Source organism: Globicephala melas, chromosome 11 (assembly GCF_963455315.2).
Source record: "Globicephala melas chromosome 11, mGloMel1.2, whole genome shotgun sequence".
Classification (NCBI taxonomy): Eukaryota; Metazoa; Chordata; class Mammalia; order Artiodactyla; family Delphinidae; genus Globicephala; species Globicephala melas.
The window spans coordinates 89,831,914-89,855,996 of NC_083324.2; the positions used below are offsets into that span (position 1 = coordinate 89,831,914).

The 24,083-nt window shown below is 43.8% G+C and overlaps 1 protein-coding gene and 1 long non-coding RNA gene across 7 annotated transcripts in view; one reads left to right on the forward strand and one right to left on the reverse strand.

Moving 5' to 3' along the window:
* LOC115866124 (uncharacterized) overlaps positions 1-12,759 on the reverse strand; it is a 107,865-nt gene extending 95,106 nt beyond the window's left edge. For 3 of the 5 annotated variants that reach the window (XR_011377843.1, XR_011377844.1, XR_009566041.1), the window contains exons 1-4: positions 12,683-12,759; positions 11,703-12,099; positions 4,266-5,911; positions 818-1,038 (exon numbers count right to left, since the gene is read on the reverse strand). This is a non-coding gene — a long non-coding RNA (uncharacterized lncRNA). Of the gene's footprint in view, positions 1-817; positions 1,125-4,265; positions 5,912-11,702; positions 12,100-12,682 lie in introns of all 5 variants that reach the window. The other 2 variants (XR_009566042.1, XR_004044513.2) reach the window with 2 other exon arrangements.
* Positions 1-24,083, forward strand: part of ATXN1 (ataxin 1) — a 517,157-nt gene that overhangs the window by 110,067 nt on the left and 383,007 nt on the right. Inside the window, exon 1 of one of the 2 annotated variants that reach the window (XM_060308957.1) lies at positions 12,121-12,153. The exons of the other annotated variant lie outside the window; for it this stretch is intronic. The gene's annotated coding sequence lies outside the window, so the exon portion shown is untranslated. Of the gene's footprint in view, positions 1-12,120; positions 12,154-24,083 lie in introns of those variants that run through there. 2 annotated transcript variants of the gene reach the window in all.

The window sequence follows — 24,083 nt, forward strand, 5'->3', positions numbered from 1 at the left end:
AAAAAAAAAAAAAGAACTAGATTCTGTAAGGATCCTTCCAGGTCTAGTAGTTGCGTAAGTGATATTTCTAGACCACAATTAAGTAACAGACCACCCTCTCCCCATTATTCCACATCCACTTGGATTCATCAACACTTTTTCTTTCTTGCTGTTGCACTGGGAGACGGTGTTGGGACTGGGAACCTAACTCATTTCCTGGTACCCATCTCAGGTCACGTCTTAGATGTGGAGTCAACTGAATATGCTTTAGCATCCTATCTCCTTAGGTTCCTCTTAGAGCAATCCATTATCATATTTGGTCCTTTTTCTGGCATTGGAATTCCCATGCTATTCTATGGAAACATTATGCCAAAATGAAAAGTAGGAGAATGGCTAAGTATAGCGCTCCAGGCTGCCATATATGTTTGTGATGCTCCCTGGAAAATTTGGAATCCATAAGTAAATGGATCATACTCCTTTTAACCTTTGAGAGTTACCACGTAGATCATGTCCATGTTTAATACTTGTAACTAGAGCTCGGAGGACAATTTGAAATAGTACGTTTTAAGACATCATCAATGAGACCTGACATGTGAGAGAATCTTCCTGCACTAAGAGCTACAGTGAATGCCACATGGAGGAGCTGCAAACTGGGAGCAAATCCACTCCATCCTACTATGAGCCCTTCCTGTTTTGTCAGCCAGCACGGTTTCCTAAATCTCAAATTGCAGCCGAACTGTTCTGCAATTCCATGGCTAGCTATTTTGGGAGCCTAACACAGCAGGACAAATGTGTACAAGTCCACACAGTATGACAGAAGAATTAAAAATGTATTTACCATCTGTTGGTAGTTTCCTTGTGGGGCTCTTTTCTTTTCCTCTCCTGAAGCCACGAATCGGGTCTTCTTACTTCCTGCTGTCCTCAGAGAGCAGAGTTCTGTCTTCAGATCTTTGGAAATGCAGGGCTTTTTTCCCCCTCCTTTAAATTTCCCAGACTGTTGAACTCTCGAAGTATTTCCGCTTCCAGGATCGTTTCCCTCAAATATAAAGTGGAGTGAGTCTGTGAAGAGGTGGTAGTGTTTTATACTTTTTTGTGTGGCCAGGTTACTTTCAGATCCTACACCTGAGTTCTGGTCACAGTGGCCTCTGGGAAGTTCAAGGGTGGAACAAGAGAAGTCAAACACAGGTCAACTGAAAGGAAATTAAGTCCTTCAGTTATGGGAATTCATGTGGGCCCTTTACAATCTATTTTGACCTTACTATAGTGGGATGTACCAGATTTGAGTCAAAATTTCTAATAGGAAAGGGTCCTTGAATGTGACCATGGACTTCAAGTGAGAGTCATTCCAGCCATGTAGCAGTGTGGATAAAAAGTCATAAGCTGGAGTATAGTTTTGTTAGTTGGGTAACCAGTTAGGTTGCTCTGAAGCCACTTGGTTTATGTAGGAATATTCAATCCTCAATAATAATCACTAGCTTTCATTTCTGAGATACATGTATTATTCACTCAAAAATAAAATCTAATAGAAATTAGTATTAAAAATGTTGCTTTAGCCAAAATATTACAATATTACACTGCAGTGTTATGACTCCACCTGGCCTATTTCATTCAGGTAATGACTTGTTAAAAATTCTCAGGCTACGTAGGTGGATAACTTCACCTTGAAACCAGTGCTGGGTGACCTTGGACCTTGGGCAGGTCCTTTAAACTCCAAGCCTCAGTTTGATCATCTAAGAAATGGGAAGCATGATCTTCACCTCACCGGACTGTGGTGGGGATTTAGATGAAACGACACGTGCAAAACCCTTACCATGTTGCCTGGCATAGAATAGGAGCTTGATAAATGGTAGCTTTTAAAAATGATGATTATTGGAAGCTGTAGCTGTGCTACTTTGTTTGTTCTCAAAACTTGCTGTCACGTTTGTACATGATTTTCAATTCTGGTTTCAAATTTTGTGTTTTAAAAATTCTTCACAAATCTGAGTCTGAATGTGAAATTCAGCTCATTCCAACTCAGCCTTACTAGGTATACCAGATATAATTAAGTCAAAGATCAAGTAAACAGAACATCTACCATAGTGTGGACAAGATGCATGGGTTTTGGATTAGCTTCTAATGAGGGAATTGTTGTGCTGGAGCTTAAGGCTTTGCACATAGTAGGTCCTGAAAAATATTACTGATTCATTAATTCATTTAATGGTTGATGAATCTTTAGTGGGTGTCTGTCATGTGCCAAGGACTCTTCTAGATGTTCGAGGTTTATCAGTGCCTAAGACAGACACAACCTCTGCTCTGCTGACAGTAAACAAACTAAAGGAAATGACTCTGAATGTTCTAAGGTAATATACTGATGGAATAATAGAGCAGAGCAAGGTGGATCAGGAAAGTCAGGGGGTACAATTTTAAGTAGGGTGGTCAGATGCGGTACGTGGGCCTCTCACCGCCACAGCCTCTCCCGTCGTGGAGCACAGGCTCCGGACGCACAGGCCCAGCATCCATGGCTCACGGGCCCAGCCACTTCACAGCACGTGGGATCCTCCCGGACCGGGGCACAAACCCATGTCCCCTGCCTCGGCAGGCGGACTCTCAACCACTGCGCCACCAGGGAAGCCCCTGGGAGATTTTTAGTTTGCTTTTTTTTTTTTAAGAAAAGAAGACTGAAGAAGGCGAGGGAGTGGGCCATGTGGATATTCAGGGAGAAGCATTCCAAGTGAGGCATCAGCAAGTAGAAAGGCCCTGATGCAAGGGAGCACCTGGCTTGTTTGGGGCTGGAGCTGTAGGAGGGAGGGGAGAGAGGACATGGGATCTGGAAGACAGAGGGCACCCTGATTGTGTGGGGCCTTGGAGGCCATGGGAGGATTTTGATTTTGACTCCAAGTGGAAGAGAGACATCAGATGCTTTGGAGCAGAGCTGTGGCATCACCTCATGCAGATGCTCAACTATGGCCTGAGCCGGACATGGTGGAAGCAGAGAGATGATTTAGGAGGTCAGTGCAATCGTCCTGATGAAGGGTGGTGGTGGTTCATCTCCAGTGGTAGCAGCCCAAATGGTGAGAAATGGTCAGATTCTGGATACAGAAGGGACAGCCAACTGGATTTTGGGGCAGATTGGATGTGGGGTGTGAAAGACAGAGAGGAGTCAAGATGCTTTTTGGCCTGAGCAGTTGGAAGGATGGAGCTGCCATTTACTGAGACATGTGTGCAAGAACTGTATGGTCCGTCTCTTGGTGACTGTTAGAGAAGAGATACCTCGGGATCCTGGGCTCAAGTGTAAGGCCTCCCTCCACCTTCTGGGGAAAGCCTTGTGAAACCAATGAGCTTCCAGTTGTGCTTTTGGAAGATGAGACTCAGAAAGACTGAGGTGTTCACAAGCACTTTTATAAGACTTGAGTGAACAGTTTAAAACAAAGCAGCAGTTTTGGGGGTTGTATTTCCTCCTCCGTGCCAAACAATTGATTTGGCTTTTTTAGTCTCTTCCTCACCCCACTCCACACATGGAAATGCCACCTCTGAAGAGGAGAGCAGCAGGTGCATCCTGGCACCAGTAGACGGAGCCAGGGAGCCCTGGGAAGACCTTTGAGCTGAGGCCCAGTCTGGGAGGACACCACCCTCTCTCAGACCCGCAGCAACGTCTGAGCCTCTGGGCCAGAGGCCAGATGTTTCTGGGAGGAGGGGGAGGTGCTTCTAGAACTCTCTTGACAACTTTCCTATTCCACTGAAACTTTTGTATATTGGTACTGTCATGGCTAAAAGACCAAACATGCATCCAGAACTGATTACCTATGTGTATCTATAGAGGAGAGTGGGCCATATATGTAAATAAAGAGAAGAAAGAAGAATGCAACAGAGCTGTCACCACGGCTCTCATAAAAAGGGTGTATGAGTTTCCTGGGGCTGCTGTAACAAATAAGCCCAAACTGGGTGGCTTAAAACAAGAGAAACAGGGCTTCCCTGGTGCCGCAGTGGTTAAGAATCCGCCTGCCAATGCAGGAGACACGGGTTTGAGCCCTGGTCTGGGAAGATCCCACATGCCGTGGAACAGCTAAGCCCGTGTGCCGCAACTACTGAAGCCTGTGCTCTAGAGCCCACAAGCCACAACTACTGAGCCCGTGCTCCGCAACAAGAGAAGCCACTGCAGTGAGAAGCCCGCATACTGCAAGGAAGAGTAGCCCCCGCTCGCTGCAACTAGAGAAAGCCCGCATTCAACAACGAAGACCCAATGCAGCCAAAAATAAATAAATAACAAAACAACACAAAACAGAAACAAGAGAAATATATTCTCTCACATTTCTGGAGGCTAGAGGTCCAAAATCAAGGTGTCAGCAAGGCTTTGCTCCCTCTGAGGCTCTAGGGAAGGATCCTTCGTTGCCTCTTCTCGCTCCTGGTGGTTGCTGGCCATTCTTGGCTTTCCTTGGCTGGTGGCAGCATAACACCAAGCTCTGCCTCTGTCTTCCTGTACCCTTCTTCCCCGCCCTGTGTCTCTTCTGTGTTTCTGTGCCTCCTCTTCTTAGGAGGGCAGCAGTCATATTGGACTCAGGATCCACCCTAATCCGGTAAGGCCTCATCTTAACTAATTACATCTGCAAAGACCCTATTTCCAAATAAAGTCACACTCACTTTCCTGGGGCCTAGGACTTCAATATATCTTTCGGGGAACACAGTTCAACCTATGACAGAGGGCAACAGGAACTCACGTAGAGAACTGACCAGTGGGGGGAGCCACAGAAATGGAGCAATAAAAGGAAAACGGTTACATGTGAAATCGTAAGTGGAGGTCAAATGGGTTTGGGAGTAAAGGAAATATTAGATAAGAGACGCTCTCACTTAGGATAATCTCCATCTGTGCTTATGGCCCTGATTTTTTTCTGTCAGAGTTAAGAAGATATATATTGTATAAATAAAAAGAATAAGAAAATAGCACTTCTCTGACTCACACATTGGGCAGAGCTGCAAAGTCTTGTGATAATCAGGGAAGACTTGCAGAAGTGCTGGTGCTTGAGCTGGGTCCTGGAGGGTGGGGAAAGATCGCCATGCAAAGAAGGGCTTCCCAGGTAGAGAGAAAGTATATGCAAAAGCACAATGTTATCTAGGTGGTCCACTCTTTACCGCCTTAAGTGGGGTGAAAAGGTCTCTAAAAGCAAGGCCCAGATTGTCTACTTAATCTGTATTACTCAGAAACGGTATTAAAGAAATGAAGGGGCAAGAATGTTTCTGGTTTTAATATTAAATGCACAAATCAGCACACAGTAACCTGAAAGAACATTCGGAGCATCTCTAAGGCAGAGTTCATTCTTGGACACATTTGCCAAAGCACAAATATGGAAACCCCACCCTCAGCCAGATCTGAAGAAATCAAAAGGCTGATGTGGTATAAATTCCTCTGCCCTGATTGCATAAAGGAGATCTGCCAACATTTTTGTCTCTGATATATTCCTTTCTGCACAAAGAGCTGAACTGGGTTCTTAAAAACCTGATCGTGAACTGCGATAGGCAATTCTGAATCCCCACCAGGATCTAGGAAAATTAACTCCTCACTGATCTTCCTAGATAAGCACCCAAGCTCCCCACTTCTGAGATCTGCATCGGGATCTGCCTAGGTTTCTGTCACACAGCAACTCCCTTTTTTGGCATAAGAATGTACAGGATGCCTGTAAAGTTCACACTGGGTCATCTAAGTCTCTTTAAATGCGGGATGATTCATTGCTGGGGGTGGGGGAGAGAGGAGAGTGAGGGGGAAGGAAGTGCTGAGCAGAGAGGCGGAGCAAAGTCATTATGAAATTGACTGCAGAAAAGCTCCCGCTGGGAGTGCTGGGGTCACATGTTCTTACTATTGGTATTTCAGCTACAACTTTTAAACCAGAGATGGGGGAGGGGTTGGAAGGCATCACCTTGTAACTTGATCGGTTTTCAGAGGAGATGCATCCGATGATACCTGGCATATTGATTAGAATTACAGCGGAGGATTAATGTCTCTTTTTATCTGACAAAGAAGAAAAGCTCTCCTATGACAGTACGGTTAGCAGCCTAAGAATCTGGCTGTAGTGGTATGAGTGAACAATTTGTCTTCTCCTACTTGATTTACTCCCATTCTAGCTGACAGGGTCTCCCATTCTGTGCATTCATTTTGTACTTAAAAAGGGATTGTTTGTAATTTACTGTTGAAGTCTGAGTGCTATTATTCTGCTCCGTCAGAAAGCATCTGTGACAGGCGCTATCACTTCATGTCTGTGCCATGGCACAGAGCAAATCCGGATCTGCAGTCATCAGTCTTGAGAGCCCCCCCAAAGTCGCCCAGCAGTTATACTTTGGAGAGGCCTGACGGACACGGGTTCTGCAAATGCCGAACTGCCTGACAACCCCTGCTGAAATCCTGACACGGACAGTCTCCTCTAGCTGTTTATGTCAAAAAGCGAATTGCCAATGCATTTTTCTCTGACTCTTCCTCTTCGGGGTAAACTTGGTAAATTCCTCATAAAACAGTTGTCTTAAACCCTGACCCTCATTTGGATCAGCTTTTCCTAGCCGGTATTGACTCAAGAAAAATAAAGTAACTGTGAGAGCTTATGCTATGTATTTTAATGTCATGAAGTTAGAACAACGATTTGATGGGGTTTTTTAGTCTGTTGTTGCCCCTGATCTTAGTTTGAAGGCACCCTAAGCTTTACCCTCACAACCCATCAACTATCACTATCTTAAGTGTAAACAATGGTGGCTTTGGGCTCTGATTTTATTTTATTTATTTATTTTTTGGGGGCTCTGATTTTAATTTGGAAAATGTATTTCTTTTGAGGAAACAAAATGCCAAGTTGTTAATGAAATGCTTTTAATAGATTTCCAAATGCTTGTGGCCAATACCAAGCAAAGTTCAACTCACTCATTCCAAGCCTTAAAATGTTGTTCATTTTCTTTTCATGTAAGAAGAACTATGTTCTATAGACGATTAAGACCACAAACTCTTGTTATTTCATAGGTCATTGCATTACGTTCAATGTCGGACATAGTTACATTAGTGAAAATGTGTCTAGGTCTTGCTTGCAAAATAAATAACAACGGTTAAAAATCATCTCATTTCCTTTTGATGTGTCCTATTATACTAAATATATTAGAAACTGTTTAACAAACAAACAGATTTCCTTTTGGTGGCTTTGATTTGTTTTCTAGTGAAGTAGCAATAGTATACTTTTCATTATCCATGCCCAAAGCCATCTGTCATTAAAAGGTATCACCCCCAACCATTCAGCCTGTAACCAGCTGTAACTTCAGAAGGCTTGTGCTTTCTAAAACAGAGAGCAAAATTTCCATTAGCTTTCCAGGCTGGCAAAGTATTTGAGGACTCCCCCACCCCACCTCAAGAGACTGAATCTAACGAATTTTTAGTCTAACAGATAAGCCTAACAGATTTTTGTTTTCCAGGCCCACATCAGGTCTACCAAGGAGATTATGCCTTCACCAATAGCTTACTCTCAGAGATCATTTTAACAGGGGGTAAGGTGCATGTTCTATACTGCAAGGGGGAAACCTCAGGAAGGCAGAAAAGTAATTAAGTTACTACTACACTACTGCCAAGAGCCATGCCTAAGGTCTCCAATTATGGGTTCTTAGAACTAATTCCTTCACCTTCCCAGCCCCATTGTTAATACCAGGGCTGTCCACTAGAAATGTAATGGACACATGTCATTTTAAATTTTATAGTAGCCACATTAAAAAGTAAAAAGAAACAGGTAAATTAATTTTAACAAGATTTTTATTTAACCTAATATATGCAGAATATTTTCATTTTAATATTTAATATATGTATATGTGCATATGTATGCGTGTGTGTGTGTATGTTCTAAGTCTTTAGAATCTAAGGTAGATTTTACAATTACAACCCATCTCAAGTGCTTAATAGGCATATCGGACAGTACAGACCTATATACTAAAGCATTTGTTTTTAATTGTAGACAGAATCTTATTTAAAATTGCCTAATGTGTGTACTCTTAAGTCATAAACTGTTGGCAGATGTTTAAATACAATGATTTAAATTTTACTCTTGACTATTGGTGATGTCACTTTCATTACCCAGAAGCCTGGGCTGCTATAGTTTGGTGGAGGGTCAAGAAAGCTGATTCAGAAGCATGTCCTTTAAGAGTCTCTGTGCCTCAAACAGAGCCCGGTGACTTCAGTCTGGGTGTGGCGAGCTGACCTCAGAGTCTATTGTGTGAGTGGTTTTCACTTCTGTTTTTAGTTTATTTTGCTTTTCTGGTCTCTCCAGCTTTATTTGGAAGTACAGTCTAAGGAAAGTATACTGGTTTTGCAGGCACACTATGATTTGCTCAGATTTTTAAATGACATATGTGGGCTAACACCCTCCTTATAATACCATGGTTAAGGGTCTGTCAGTGTATCCGTTAAAAATTCAACTTTGAGGTATTTATTACACAGCCATAACAAATTGCTCCAGGCCAAAATTTGGCAAATCTTTCTTTAGCATAGGAGGAAATTCTTTTTAACAATTTTTTAAGAAGCTATAAATAATTAAATGTTTATCATTTAAATTCACTCATGTGATTTTGTCTTTTTGGATAGACAAGGCATTCAGACAAAACATATGTTGTAACTTTACATTTTGTTTTACAAATTTGCAGTATTAATATTAGCTTTATAAATAACTTTGCCGATGATTTACACAGCTGCCCTCCCACCACCCAAATTTTTAATGATCCTAGTATTTGATTCTCATATTTGGAAGTCGGATCAATATACTGATTCTGAAAGGTACTGGATCAATCAACTACGAATCTTTAAGTTTCATCATGGTAAAAACAGACATTTTTCAAAAGATAAGGTTTGTTTTGCTGTGAACTCACTGCAGACGGAAATGTCTTACTCATCTTTATATTCTCAGGGCCTAGTTATTGTAAATGCACAGTGAACGGCTGGTGGTAAATAAGTGATAAACACATAAAAAACATAGCTCAAGAATGAAGGCTGTCTCTATTCGTAAGTCTCATTTAAATATTCACTTATTAAATACTATCTAATAACTTTGAAAATCTTTGAAACTGTAAAGACCTCTATGATTTCCCTCATTTCTGAACAACTCAATGGATTATTGTTATTATTGAATGACCCAATGCTACGCAGGCACGAGCCAGTTCCAAAACATCCTGTCTTATCCACCTCCTGGGAGCATTTGAAGATGCAGTGTGGAAGGGCTGTAAAAAGTATGAAAAGCTACAAAGGTGCAATTGAAATGTAAATCCTCTCCACTGCAAACATGAAAGATAAACCCCTAAAATTACTGTGAAAGTCAACATGGTGAGAAGTACCTATACTTTTACCAACATATTTGACTCCAAATGAAGTGAACTTATCTGATGTAGTATTGGGTTAACTGACCCCCAAGGTTTTTAGATAAACAGGAGTGACTCTCACTTGCCTTACTCTGTGTTGTGTATCTTTATTTTTCATTGCAGAAAAGCTAAGGCATCTTTTTCAAGTATGACTACCGAGGTCCACTTTCTTTTAAGAATTCAAGCCTAAAACTCTAAATAATTATATCTATATTCTATTTAACTTCCAATCCATTCAATCATTTAGTTGTTACAAGCTGCTGAGCCGTTTGTGTTTGCTTGTCTTTGTTTTGCTTTGAACTATGTAAGAGGCTACTTCCAGTGAAGACATATACTACATTTAAAAAGCCCTTACAATGTGGAGGGCCCGTACACTTGCTTTATTAAGTACTCTTGTGCTCCCTCTGCTGCCCTGAAGAAAAGTTTCATGTTCAAGACCCTGGTATATTCCTTACAGAGTGTTCTCTTGGCAATGATGATGCAGATTTGTACATAAATCAGGGCCCTTCTGAAATGCAGTACTATTTGACCAAAGCATAAAATGTAATAATTTTTCATTTTAAAAGTGCAAATTAATAAAAGGGGAAGGGAATAAAAAAGAATAAATAGAATTAAGTTCTGCATCTGTGGCCAAATTCATCTAGACAGAGCCCTGTAGTATAGACAGTGTTCTTCCTACTATAATGCACTCAGGAATCACTGTGGGGTGGGTGGGGGGGCAGGGAGAAGGGAGCTGGTTGAAACACACATTGGGATTCCGTAGGTCTGGGGTGGAACTCTCATTCTGAATGTCTAAAAAGCTTCCAGATGCTGCTGGTGCTGCTTTGAAGACTATGCTTTTAGAAGCAAGATGTGATATGTAATTGTATGATATAAAATATACTTGATAGGCCATTTTAAACCTTCAAAAGTAGACATTACCAAAACAGTGAAGTAGATATAAGAGTGTTTAAGCAATGCAGAACCCAGATTAGGAGGATGGCTCAGCGAGCCTTATTTCTCAATTTCCTTTAATTTCAAAGTTCGACTTACACTTGCCTGAATATAGTATCAGGTTTATGACTAGGAGCATAGTACTACATCTTTGCTTACTGGCTTCTTGAAAACCCTGCTCTTCTTTCATTGAGTTTTTTTTTTTTTTTTGCATGAGAAAGTATTGTTTTTAAAGAATCAAGGCCAGTTACTTGTGACTGTACATTTAAAGTTTTGCCACCTGAAACGACAACATTTCAGTACTAAAGGTAGTGAAACTGTATCATAAGTATTATGTTTATGTTGGACCTTGCAGGAAGAAATAGTTACAAATTTTAATGGCAGTTTCTGGCTTTAACCTTAATGCCTAAGTAAGTAAATGACACAGTTCTTAATTGTTCTGTTTGGGTAATAAATGTATTTAGCTTCCTTGAGGGAACATTTAAATTAACTGACTCACTCGAATCTGAGTTATGTGTTTTAATGTGTTGAAGGTTGTTAAAATATGTAATAATGAAAATATTGCTCTTTTTTTAACCCCAAATTCTCTAAATGTAAGATGTCTAAAAATAGAGTGGAGGTGGATGGGACAGTCTGCAGATTAGGAGTTGGAATGAAAACATCTCAGTTAAGCCAGAAACTTGGCAACCAATATTTTCTGTTATAAAAATATTTTAGATGAATTAATTTTTTTATGAAAGCTGTCTGAAACTGAAATGAAGAGCAGAAGTTCTCTGTTTATTCACAGGCCAGTAATAATAATACCTGCCTCAAAAAGCATACGTCTTTTTCGTGCAGAGCTAGCAGCTTCTGCTCCTTTCAGAAACCGGCACTGCCGAGGGGGGAAAGATACATTACTACCCGGTTGCGTTCTGAGATATTAACCTTCACCTTGATAATGCTTGTCAGGCAGAGCCTTTTCAGGAAACTGATTTTAATTGTCCACTAGAGGCTGTAATGAGACCAACAATGTCACTTTAGAATAACCTGGGGCTTAAACTGTAACCATCATTGATTTTTAAGTGAAAAAAAAAAAGTTGTAGAAACGAGTAAACAGTAGTAGTAGGTTCTTTAAAAATAGCCATGTATATGTGCATGGTATTTCAAAATGTGAGAAAAAAATGATTTCCGGGGCTCTACACCTTCCTAGCTAGGGTGCTGATTTTTATTTCTGCAGCACCTTGGCTCTATAATACAGTTGTTTAAAAGCTGACACATTTCTGTTGGTGATTCTGTATCCTGCTTCAGTTGGTGACTAACCGTTAGGTCATAAGTAAATTCAGCCAAAAGGCTTCTCAAATACAGCTTCCAGTCAAGTGGAGGCTTCCAGAGAAAAACTTACGTTGTAAGGATCGTATTTCTAGACACTTGGTTCTAAGCACCTGAAAGAGGTCAAATGCTGCCCCGACACCTACCGGTCTTCCAGAATTATCTGCAGCCAGGAAAACGCCGCACTGAGCTCCCTTTAGCATGGCCGTGCCTTCTCTTCCTCCAGGTGCCACACCTGTTGGCCAGGTACCACCCCTCCAAAGAAGAGTCCTTCCCTTCCAGCTAACGCCTGGCGGTGGTACCCACGGAGGGACGGGGTGCCGAGGAGTTGAGAACCGCACTTAAATTTGAGTCCAGAGGAAGTTCTCCGGCGCGGATTCACGAGAACTGCCATCTGATGCTCGGTTTGCTTTCTCTATCTCCTACACTGGTTGCCTCATTTCCGATGAAATTAATGATCCCGAATTAGCGGCGAGAGGAGTGCGCGGATCGTCTACCCAGGGTAAAGCTGGGTAGTTCCATACCCAGAGCAGATTTCCGGACCTGCAGAAAGAGAAGGGAGAGCAGGGAGGTCACCAGCTTTCGTAGGCAGGAAAGGTGAGGGTGCACGTGCAGACAGGGGGACCCTTAAAACTTTCCTGAGTTGCACGCCAAGACAATCCCCGCGGCTCGGTGGGCTGGCTTCCGGAACGCTGAGGCTAAACCGGTTTGAGGGTTAACATGCGTGAAGATCGGAGTCAGCCCTCCTAGTCGCTTGTCGGCGCGCCCAGGACGAAGGGAACGTCGGGATCAGAATTGGCCCACCTCCTCTCCCACTTGGGGTATTTCATGGTCTCCGACTTGTAGCTCGACAGCCCTCGGAGAGTCCTCCAGGGTCCCTGAGTTGCACCCCGCTGTCGCTCTGTCCCCTCCAACTAGATGCAGGGACCCGGGAAGGCGCGCGAGGACCTACCGGTCACCGCTAAAATTACCTCATCGCTTCAGCTCCCCGCCCCTTTCCCAAACCTGGAAGCACTGTCCCCTCCGGCCCCGGTCACCCCTCCCGCCCCGCGGCCCTCGATCCCGAGCCGGTCTTGGGGAAACGCGCCCGCCTCCCCGGGGGCCTCCGAGCCCGGGCTGCGCGCACCGAAGGGTTAAGGGCGCGGACCGGCCGCCGCGCTGTGCGCTCGCCGTGCTCAGAGCTGCTCGCCCCGCCGCCCGCCGGAGGGTGCCCCCCCCGCCCCCCCGAAGTCGGATCCCAGAGCTGCGGCGGCGGCAGCCAACTGCTCCATATTTGGCTTCTATTACACATTTACATACTGGAGCGAGCTAGCGAGCGAGCGCGAGAGAGCGCGAGGGCGGGCGGGCGGAGGGAGGAGGGAGGGGAGAGGAGCGGGGCGGGGGGAGGAGGAGGAGGAGAGAGCAGAGTATACCGCAGACATCATTTCTACTACAGTGGCGGAGCCGTACAGGACCTGTTTCACTGCAGGGGGATCCAAAACAAGCCCCGTGGAGCAGCAGCCAGAGCTACAGCAGCCGCAAGACACTGTTTCTCTCCCTCTGCCCCCCCTTCCCCACGCAACCCCAGATCCATTTACACTTTACAGTAAGTGGCTATTTTTTTTCTCCTCCGATTCTTTCTCTCCCCCCTCCCCCATCTCCTTCTCCCATGATTTAGATTGAGATTCCCCCCCCACCCCCGCTCTCCCTAGAGGGGCAAAAGCAACAACCAGGAAACAAACCCCAAACCCCATTCGGCGACACGGAAAACAGCTGGAAGAGGAGCGAAGGAAATCGACGCGTTGTGTTGTGGTGTGTGTTTGTGTGTGTGTGTGTGGGTACATACACCCTTCCCCGGCTCCAGCTTCCCGGGCCGACATCCCCGCTCTGGGAGCAGGGACAACTGGCAGGAGGGCTGCAGGGGCTGGGTGGGCGCCCGCCAGGCGAGGGGGCGCGCCCGGGCTGGGGGCACGGGCGGGCGGGGAGAGCGGCGGCGGCGGCGGCGCCCCGCTACGGCGGCTGCCGGTCCGGCCGCGAGTGCGGAGAGCCATGTCCTCCTCCCTGGAGGTGGCGTAGGGGGAGGAGGAGGCCGGGGGTCGCGCTGCCCCCTCCTCCCGCCGCCCCCTCCTCACTCCTCTCCCCGAAGAGGGCGGCGAGAGCGAGCGGGTCTGGAGAAGGGCTGGGCTTGCCCGCGGGGGCCGCCTGGCCTCGGAGCCCCGGGGTGGGGGTCTCCCCGCGGAGGTCGGCCTGGCCGGGCGTGCGGCTGCGGACCGGGAAGGGTCTGCGCCCGCGGCCGCGCCGGGACTTCGCGCGCGTGGCCGGGCGTAGAGCGGTGGGAGAGCGGGGGGCGCTGAGGGGTGGGTACTGGGGGAGCGGGTGTGCGGTGCCGGGAGCGCGGCCGGAGTGGCGGTGGCGGCCCTGGCTGCAGCTGCCGCCGCCGCCGCCGCCGCCGCCCTGTTGGTACGGCAGCTTCCTGATCATGTGCAGCCGTCGCAGCGGCCCGGAGCCGGGAGCCCGCGAGCGCCCCAGCCCGGGCCGGCGCCCCCGCCAGCGCTCGTGGCCGGAGCCGGGGAGCCGTGGCAGGCGCTGCCCTGCCCGCGCCGGAGTGAACGGCTGTGCGGCTGCTGGGAGGGTGAATGAAGCCGGGAGGAGGGGAAGGAGGAGGTGGCGGCGGCGGCGGCGCTGCGGGAACTGGGATGCGCCCTGGAGCCCCGCCGCTCGCTCACTCTGGGCCGGGCCGGAGGCTCCGCCACTCCTGCGACCGCAGCCGCCACCTCCTACGTGGTTCCAGCGCTGCGCGCAGGCCGGTCCCGCAGGGGGCGGGGCGGGGCAGGGGGCCGGCCGGGCTGAGCAAGAGGTGAGGCGGTGGCGGAGCGCGGCGTGAGTGTGAGTGAGTGCGTGCGATTGTGAGTGTGTGCGCGCGCGCGTGCGGGGGAGGGGGCGGCTGGGGCCGTCGCGGTGGGGAGAGGGCCCCCTCAGTGGCCACTTGGCTGACTCCGCACCGCCCCGACCCCTTCTCGGCCCCCCCCCTCCCCACCGCCCTCAGGCCGCCTTCCTGAACTCCGCGGCTGGTGCTTTCATTTTATTTCAGACCACGTAGGGGGCTGACTGGAAGCGATGAAACAATTCAGGTTTTCGAGGCAGATTGAGCAAGAACCTTAGCGGGGGGTGGAAGTAGGGTGGGGGTGGAGATCCTGCCAGAAAACAAACAAAAAATCAGTTTCCAAGGACTGTGGGGTTTGGTTCAATCCCGTGGCTGCTCTGTTTTGTTTTGCTTTCTTAGTATATAATCCTACAGATAAGAGGGTAATATAAATACTTCGGGAGATTGGGAAATTGCTGAAGAGTAGTAAGGGGGAAAAAAAAAAAAGCCAGTCGGAAGCTGGTTATATAATGCGCGATGTGGCTAACGAGAACGGCAAGCTATTTTTATTTTGTTTACCGTATGCTGTGCAGTAGGGACTCCTACAAACTGGTTCTGTCCCCGAAGAGATTCTTAGTTTTCCTGTGAGATCCACAGGATACAATTAGCAAAATTAGAAGACCCTATTAAACCCACAGAATAAAAATTAATGGCTTGGAGTGGCATACTCCGTGCACATCCTGGTGCATGCATGGGAATGTGTGTATGCAAATAAGTTCTTTGCCAATCTTGTAGTCACATCTCATTGACATTTGTGTTTTATAATGCAGGCTGTTCTTAATATTTAAACATAATCGTTACATATCGCTCACAGCAGCGGGTAGTTACTTTAAGGTTATTTTTAGGCACAGCTAGTTACTTTTTCGACAGTGTTAGCTAAGCTATTTCATTTGGGTTTCTGAGGAGCCCTGCAGTTCCTAGAAGCCCCTGTCTTAAGCCCACCGTGTGGTTTATTTGGTGGGTGAAGGTAGTTTGACACTTCAGCCTATTTTGGAATGCAGTGTTTGCCTGAAGAAACCACCAGAGAGAAGGATGAGAAAATCCTGCAAATGAACTCTTGGAAAGGGACTGCACCATAACGACTAATGCTTTGGCATTTAATCTCCTCTGATTGCCCTCTGTGCCTGCATCAGTCAATATTTTAGCAGCTCCACAGATAACTGGGCTTGAGTGCCACCTTCTACATAAAGCAGAGGTTGAAGGACTCCCCTGAACCTTCTGCCTTTCTCATCTCGTAGATACCTGTCAGCGGGTGTAGGTTTTCGGTGTACTTACTCCAGCTCTGATCACTCATGTAATTAGATCAGGCTGCCATGGCAACAGACAGTGTTCCTCCGTCCATTCAGGTGGGTTTGTCTTGTGCCTGGACTACTCCCAAGTGTTTCATGCACAGTATTTGTGCTGCCCCAGCCAGATGAGAGACTTTACTATTTCAGCTGCATCTTCTTTCTGTCATTTTTGGACGGGAGACACTGAATGATGCTTCTAGTTACTCAGCTTTTATAAAGGAGACCAACAAGCTGTGCTTACTGGGTGCAGTATGTAAATGCATCTCCCCAGACAGTGAGAGGAGCCCGACAATCCTGCTGGTGTTTATTGTGAACAGATCAACAAGTATTTGGTACTTGTTAGAAACCTTTCAGAGCTGACTAAAGCAGCATTTCTTTTGCAGGCTGTCTGGTGCCTTTGGCCTTGCAGGCACTTAACCCTTTCAAGTGCAGAAGAAGTCATCCTTTAGAACTCAAGTTGCCAGTAGTCGCGACTGGTTTTCTAACGGATTTATTCAGCGGAAGTAATTTATTCCAGAAGGATATCCCCGTTGTCAGATTTGAAAACTGGACGGCCGTCATAATAGCAAAAAAATGCTACTGATAGTAGGCAGTCATTCTGAATGTATTCATTCTTAACTTGAATTTCTTGGCCATGATCGTTACCTTTGTGGTAGTAGGTTATAAGGTTTTTGTCTCAGGTAAGAGATGATGGAGGTCTATAGCTGGTAGACTGATAATGTATGGTGCTTTTGCACAATAACTTGTACTCTATTTGGGAATATAATTTCATGGGCATTTAATAATGTAGAGAACAGCATTTTTTTCTTTGTATTAGGGGACCACCTTATTAAGCCTGCTGAGCACAGAAAAATACTACTGTTGGGAAAAAAAAAAGGAAAGAAAAGTAGCTTTGGTTGCTGAAGCTCTCTGTTGCTCAGGCAATCCAAATAAGGGAGAGTATTTTAATAACTCTGATATTTGAAAGAAAAAATAATTGAGAATAATAACGTTTTGATGTCATTGGGACCCTGCCAGTCAGTTTACTGTTTTACAGCCCCCTAGTTAAATCCTTTTATTTTCCTCTGGGGCTAAGATTGTTGAGAGGGATCCTTAGTGCTCCTCACAGGGTGTTTATGAATTTCTACCATTTTGCGAGTTTATGTAGTTGGTAACGTGATTGTGACCTGCTCAGATCAAGCGTTGCCGTGTTTAAAACGGGCCATTATTTCCAGGAGGTAAATAGATGGGGGAGGCAAGGATATAAAATAAAGCGCAGAAGTTTAAGTTTTACATAACACCTTGGAGGTCCTGGAGTACCTTTTACAAGGTACAATGTACAGAAAATCGCTTCACTTGCAGCCAAACGTGCACATGTATTTTTCAGTGTACAAATAAATTCATCCTAAAATAAGTATGAAAAATGTGCTTGATTGGGAACTGTGAAAGTCAATATTTTCCCTTCTGGATTTCGTTTGAAGAGGGTTTGGTAAACAGAAGTGATACTTCATTAGAAATATCATAACTAGGCTTCCCGGCCTCTGAATTGTCCTATACTGTCGGAGAAGAATTCAAGGACAACTCTTTAGCCATCAAATTATACATGAAATGTCTGTAACTGGCCTTACGTTTCAACAGACCTAACTCAGTTGTCTGGGAGTCCCCGGAAAGGCCAGCCTTAAGAGATTATTAAAATATCAGTAAGCATGTTTCTGTGACTCCTGGTACAGAGTTTGATTCACATCCCTTTTGTATAAATGTGCCTTTATTTTTTTTCCATTCTGAAATGTCAAGTGGATTTTCTGTTTGCACTTACCTTGAATGATAGTTTTTGATGACTAACGCATGGTTAACACTGGCTCATTTTGTTTCCTATAAGAAGTTAGTCGATAAACATGTTTTTACTAAAAGCCTGAAATTTAGTGAAGGTAGGAGTGAATGTTAATTCTTTCGTTTATAGTCGTCTGCAAGTAACACATAGTTTAGACTATGAAAAGCTTAAATACTTGTGTAAGATGACATAGTACAGCAAGGCAGGATATTATTTTTATAGGGGAGACATGATTTGATTTCCATTGCTTTATATCTTTTGATATGTGCAGCTTAACTGCTTCAAACAGCAGATTTAGTTCTGCTCATACTTCCAAACTTATCAGAAGCAGGTTCTCCTTATTTTGTGAAAAGCATTGAAAATAAGAAATCATAGAAATCCCAATAGAGGTAATAATTTCTGTTCTAGGGCGTTCCACACAAGACTGCTCCTTTTTAAGGAATTTCGTAGTCCTCAATTATGCTGTTCAAATTTTAGTTTCATTCAATTCAGTTTAATAAAATACACATTCAGAATTTAAGAGGTGGTATAATAATGAGTATACTCCATGCTAGTGTTGGAGAATATTTTCAGATGTTGGCCAAAAGAGTTGTAATTGGATCAAGGTTTTAAAAATATGTAAATACTTACAATTACAGGAGTAATAAAAAGGTTTAGGTAACTAATCTTTATTGGTGGAAATAGTTTTCAGAAATCTCTTTCCTGTTTCATAATTTATGTATCTTTGTCTTTATCAGTGTAGTAATATATTTTATAATCCTTACAAACCTGAAGTTTTCAGGCCAATGTACTGTAAATATGTGTACTACCTATTACCATCTCAAATGTACTAAAACACATTTTAGAACTTTAAAGACAAAAGAGCAACAAACATTATATTCTCTTTGACATATTTGATGTGAGCAGAACTGATTCATTGATTTTTTTATAGCTTTTAATGCATCGCATTTGTGGAGTAATGAAAATGCAATGGTAATGGCAATAACGTAAGCAAAAATTGTATCCTAAACCTGAAAATTACTTTTCAGAAAATTCATTGTAGTGTAATCACAGTTTGAGGCTTTCGGGGGGCAGAAGTTCCCCTGATGATGGTGTTTGGATTCAGGCTAAGAGGAACTCCTTTTTTTCTATTTAGGTGTTCTTTAACGGACACATTTTGAATGAGTAATTTAGCAGAAGTTTTTAGTGATCATTGTCATAGCTGCTAATCTGTAAACATTTATGCTTCTAACATTCGAAGAAAATGTATTTTTTCTGTCACTGCGTACGGCAAATTTTCTTTTATTGCACCCTTAGCTTTGGCCTACTCTCCCCGAAGTGTTTATATTATATCCTGTATCCATATTATTTATATATTATCACCTCTTTACTGACTGTCACATCAGTATTACTTAAGCCATCTTTCTGTCTTCCACTATTAATAGTATTGTGTTATGTTGCCCTGCTGTGCTTTTTAAATATTAAGGGTTCCATTTTTAGCAGATACAGAAAACAGTCCATAGGCTATTTTCTGGTATGTTGTTTGTATGTTTTTGCAATACAGAGTCCACTCTGCCTTGCTTTATCCTTGTGTTTCTTCCCTCCAGTGGAACACAGCAAGTTATGTTAACTCTTCGAGTTAGTCTAACTGGTGTAGCAACACAAATGCTTTTGAAATAAGTAGGCATACCAATGTGAGAGTAAATTAATATTTTACAGCATTTGCATCATGTTTGACTGTTCCCTGCACTTCAGCAGAATAGGAGGAGACTGTAATTTGGACTCTATAAAACCTTATCTGCCAGGTGATAGGTAAATAGGATGGTGTGCACATACATCGATACACAAGGCAACACTCTCAACTGTTAGCTCATAAAGCAAGCACTTTGCAAATCCACGGTACCTGCACCTTGTTTGAAAATGATGATCAAGTATTTTGATGCTTCATTTGAGATGTTACTAGATAAAATCAAGATTTCTACCCCGTCCCAGGCCTTTAAAACAAGTGCTGTGTAAGAATAAATAGAATATTATGAGCTTCTATTTAACTTGGCCACTATTTATATTTGTAACTCAACAAGCTTCTTAGTGAAGGACAGTGTCTTCCAAGGACTTGAGAGACGTTATAGTCTCGAACAGCTTCGTTCTTTGTCTGTCTACACTTACTGATTACATGTGGGGAAACCAAGGTCTAGAAAACTTCCTTCTTCTGCATATCAGTCCCAGGCGTGCAGTAGATGCTTAAATAAATACTTGGTGAATGGATTAGCTAGAAGTAAGAATACTTTGGCTATTATTCATTACTTTGCAGTGTTGGAAAGCAATCGAAATTATTTTCCTTTCCAGCTGGGCTGTGCTCTTAAAAATAGTGAGTGTGTATGGATGAAAATAATCATGAGATGTGTTGCCATGTACCCAAGGATAATTGGCTCACTTACCTGTTTACAGATTATTCACATTGGAGATCATATTCATAGCTCCAGAATAGTTCTTTTCTGACACCCAATATAATCCTGGGCCTTCTCCTTCCTACTGTTACCTGGCGTGGGCTTAGGAAACCCAAACTAAATTTAAAACCAGCCTAAACAAATATGCAGATCAGCTCCAGTAATCAAAGGCTGAAAAAACTCAGTCCAGCAATGACTAGTTTGGGGATTAGTTTATAATAACTGTGCTACTGATTTTATTTAATGTGGACAGTTGGGAACTACCAGTATTTAAAAACATGATTTAAATAGATAGTGCTGGAAACTATGTTAGCAGATCGAGTCCTCAACTTCTTCCATTTCTATGCATAGGTCTTTACCTCACAAAACCTACTACAAGCACCAAGCTCCCTGATGGAAAGGTATATGGAAGATTCATTCATTCTCTCTTTCATTCATCCATTCACACATTCACTCATTCATCATACAGTGGGTAGTTTTTACTTAAACATGCTTAAGATATTGTGGCAGAATGAAAGTCAAGTAGACATACATTCAGTAATTAAATCATTTAAAGTTTAGTGGAAAAAAAGTCTAGTGAGTATATGCATACTTAACATTTTTTTTCCTGCATTCTGTTCTGTCTTCTATCCCATTAGACCGGTATGCTAATAACTGTGCTCTGTTTCATGATTGTGCCTCAAAGTTGCATGTTGATAGTAAGATATGCCTCATGAAAGTTAGACCCTGGCTCAATTACTATTCAGTCCATGCCCATTTTCACCTGATAGTCCTGTGATTACCAGCATGTGTTTCTGAGGAAATTGGCTGGAATCATTAGAGAAAAGAATGACAGTAGCTGTCTCAAATGGGGAGACCAAGCTCTTAATTTGATTGAAGGGATGACCTTTCTGTGTGTTGGCCTCCCTCTGAGCCCTGTCGAATAAAACCAGACCTGCCTTTTGGGCTGGCTGGTAGCTGTGTAATTCTCCTAAAACAATGCAAAATGTGATGTTCTTAAAGTTTAGAGTTCAGTGCATGGGCCCTTGCAGGTGGAATTATTTTTTTAAAGCCATCCGTTCTGTTTCTCATTTTGGATTTCCTCTTCTGCACCCCCTGGACCATTGCAGGAGGATCGTGCAGCAAATCACCAGGGTGGTCCATTCAAGCTGCAGATTTGTCTGGCATCTTGGGACAGCAGGCTCGTCCTCCGCAGCCACTGCAGGAAAGTGCGTCACCCATCAGGTGAGAGTTTTGCGATGCTCTCTGGTTTCCATCTGAGGATAAAGTCTGACCTGGGAAAGTCGCCTACTGGCCGTACTTTAGCACTTCGTAGACTGTTCAAGATAATTGTCTTTGCAAACTCTATTGTGTGGGAAATTGAGAAATCGCCGAGAGGTTTTTTTAAAGCTCGGATTCAAGTATTTCTCTTTTTGATTTATTTGGTTTATGAAGTAGCCTACCTCTGACTTTGTGGATGGTTGATTATTGTGTGTGTTGGGCTTGGGCCTGATCATTTTAATTGTCACCTGTACTTCAAGCTGGTGAGAAAGTTTTGCTACCAAATGTTTATCTTAAGTCATGTTTTAGGTTATTGTTGTAGTATGACCCTTGTGTAGGGAGACGGGCTCGTTTGTTTGGTAGCAACCCGCATTTGTTGGATCTCAAATTTCTCTGTGTCTGTTTGGATTTTACAACTTCCTGATTTCTTCATGTACAGTAAATTTTTCTCATCTGGAGAGTCATGCAGACCCAGGGTGGATGCAGGGTTGATGACTCATGGTTCACTGTTGAAGGGAAGACAAGAGGAGAGTGCCTACTTGAAATCAGGAGACCGTGGAAGTTAGTTAGAAGTTGGGGCAATAAGGGCTTGGGAACACTGGTATTCGCAACCGGAGGAGATTGTGAAATAGATCCCTTCTTTCTGTTTGCCTTGGGAGGAGTCCTGCTCCAAGCTGTGGAAATAGACTAGTTCAGAGGTTCCCGAGCCTGGCTGGGCACCAGAATCACCGGGAGAGGTTAAACAAAATAGAATAGGGGCTCCACCCTAGATCTGCTGAATCAAAATGAGCCTTAATGGTCTCTTGGAGTCATACTGATGTTCCACAGCTTTGGCAAAGGCTGGATCGGGTGGTCTCTGGGCGGCTCTTCCTGAGTCATGTGGGATTTCCTTACTTGGTGAGATACACAGTCCACTTTTACCAAACCTCACATATAAAACTCTGGATTTTCAGCTAACGTATAAGAGGTGAACACTTGCTTTATCAAAATGTTCATTTTGAAACTGATTCAGTAGATTTCTTTAAATAAAGAACCCCCCCAAACCCCCCCACCAACCCCGGGCTTCTAAGATCCAGTGTTTAACTTCCATAGAAATTCCATGGTGTTTGAGGTAAGAGCGCAGGGCTCTGGAACCAGCCTGTCTGAATTTAAAATCTAGAGCTGCCTCTGTGAACTTGGGCAGTCCTGTAACCTTCCTATGCCTCAGTTTCTTCTGTGTAAGTTGGAGATAATATTAGACGTTTCTCTAGGGCTGCTGTGAGGATGGAATGACGTAATGTTTGTACACTGAGCAGAGTAGTACCTGGTATATGGTTTATGATCCATGAACCTGTGCTGTCACTGTGAACCTGTGACTTGTCTTGACAGGATGATTGTAATGTTCTTGTTTGGTGACGGTTGCTTTTCAACCATACATGACTCGGAATAAGTAAATATCCCTGTACCTTGGTCTTTGGACCAACATTGTAGACATTTGCAGCCCTGCAAAGCCAACGGGTCTTTTATTTATTTTTCGGAACTTTGTGTTAGTCTACCTTGATTCCTGATGCAGGTTGCCTGTGTATTGTTTTTATATCGTAGGATGAACTGCTGAGTTGCAGGCATAAGTGACGTTACTTGTGGTCTGAGTAAAAACACACACATACCTGAATGCCGGAAGTACTGTGCCTCAGAAAGGGGGGTCAGTAAAGTCCTACTGGGGGGCGAGGCAGGGGAGAGAGAGGAAGTTATCATACACATTCTATCCTTGTGAAATATGGAACTGGGTACTTTACATTTTATGGGCTGTGGGTTAGGGAAAGCGTCTTTCAAAGGAGATAGAACAACTCTAGAATTCTGTGCAGAGTTAAGCCTCATAAGGTCTACAAGTGTCAGCTCCGTTGAAAGGGGTGCGATGTCTTCTTGCTAATTTCTCTCTTCGGGGTATTATCCATTTTAGGCAGAAAATCCTCACCTTGAAGTTTTGGGGGAAGTGGCTTAATTGCATATGTGGTTAACACACATGCAATTTTTTCAACCTGTGGTGTTTAAAGAGAATCATGTGTTAAAACAGGAATGTCTCAAGAATTTATTGTGGAAAAAACGGGCAGCAAACAGTCCTATCTCTTGGTCAGTATGTGTAGCTTATTGAGAAGAGATCCAGGTTTTTATAGTACATAGTACAGTATATTAAGTGTCATAGGAATACTCATATTACTGACAAAGCAGTACAGAGTCACCTTGAGTTTTAAGCAGCTGACATTTCCTAGGCTCGCATTTAAAGGAAGCTTATAAGCATTAGCTAAACGTTTTGCATAAATAGTGGCCTCATTACAGTCCTCACAATTTGATGGCTAAGTGTAAGCAAGGAAACAGTATCATTCACGTTGTACTCTGTTATACTCATTAAGGTTTTTTCTTTTTTTAAAAAAATAAAATAAAACCTAGATTACAGTTATTTCTGGTTCTGGCTGTTTTATCAATACAGTACAGCTCTAGCAGTTTCTGACCTACCCCATTCACAGGCACTGTCTATGTAAAGAAGTGATTCACTCATTTATTCACTGTGTATTTTTTTTTACTACTGCACAGAGTGAGTAAGAGCTACTAGGAGGAGGTTATATACTTCGTGGTCAAGTAGGGGGAGGAAGAAATGCTCTGAAATAACTAATACAAGGCAGAATGGGGTGGGTTGTACTTACTGGGGCAGGTTCTAACACAGAAGGAATTCAGAAGAATGATGCTGAGTAGGATGATGGGGAAAGACTTGGAGGAGGAGGGACAGTTTGAGTTGAACTCTGAAGACTGGTTAGCATTTCTGTGGGAAGAGATGGAGAGTGTGAGGGTGACCGTTTCAGTGC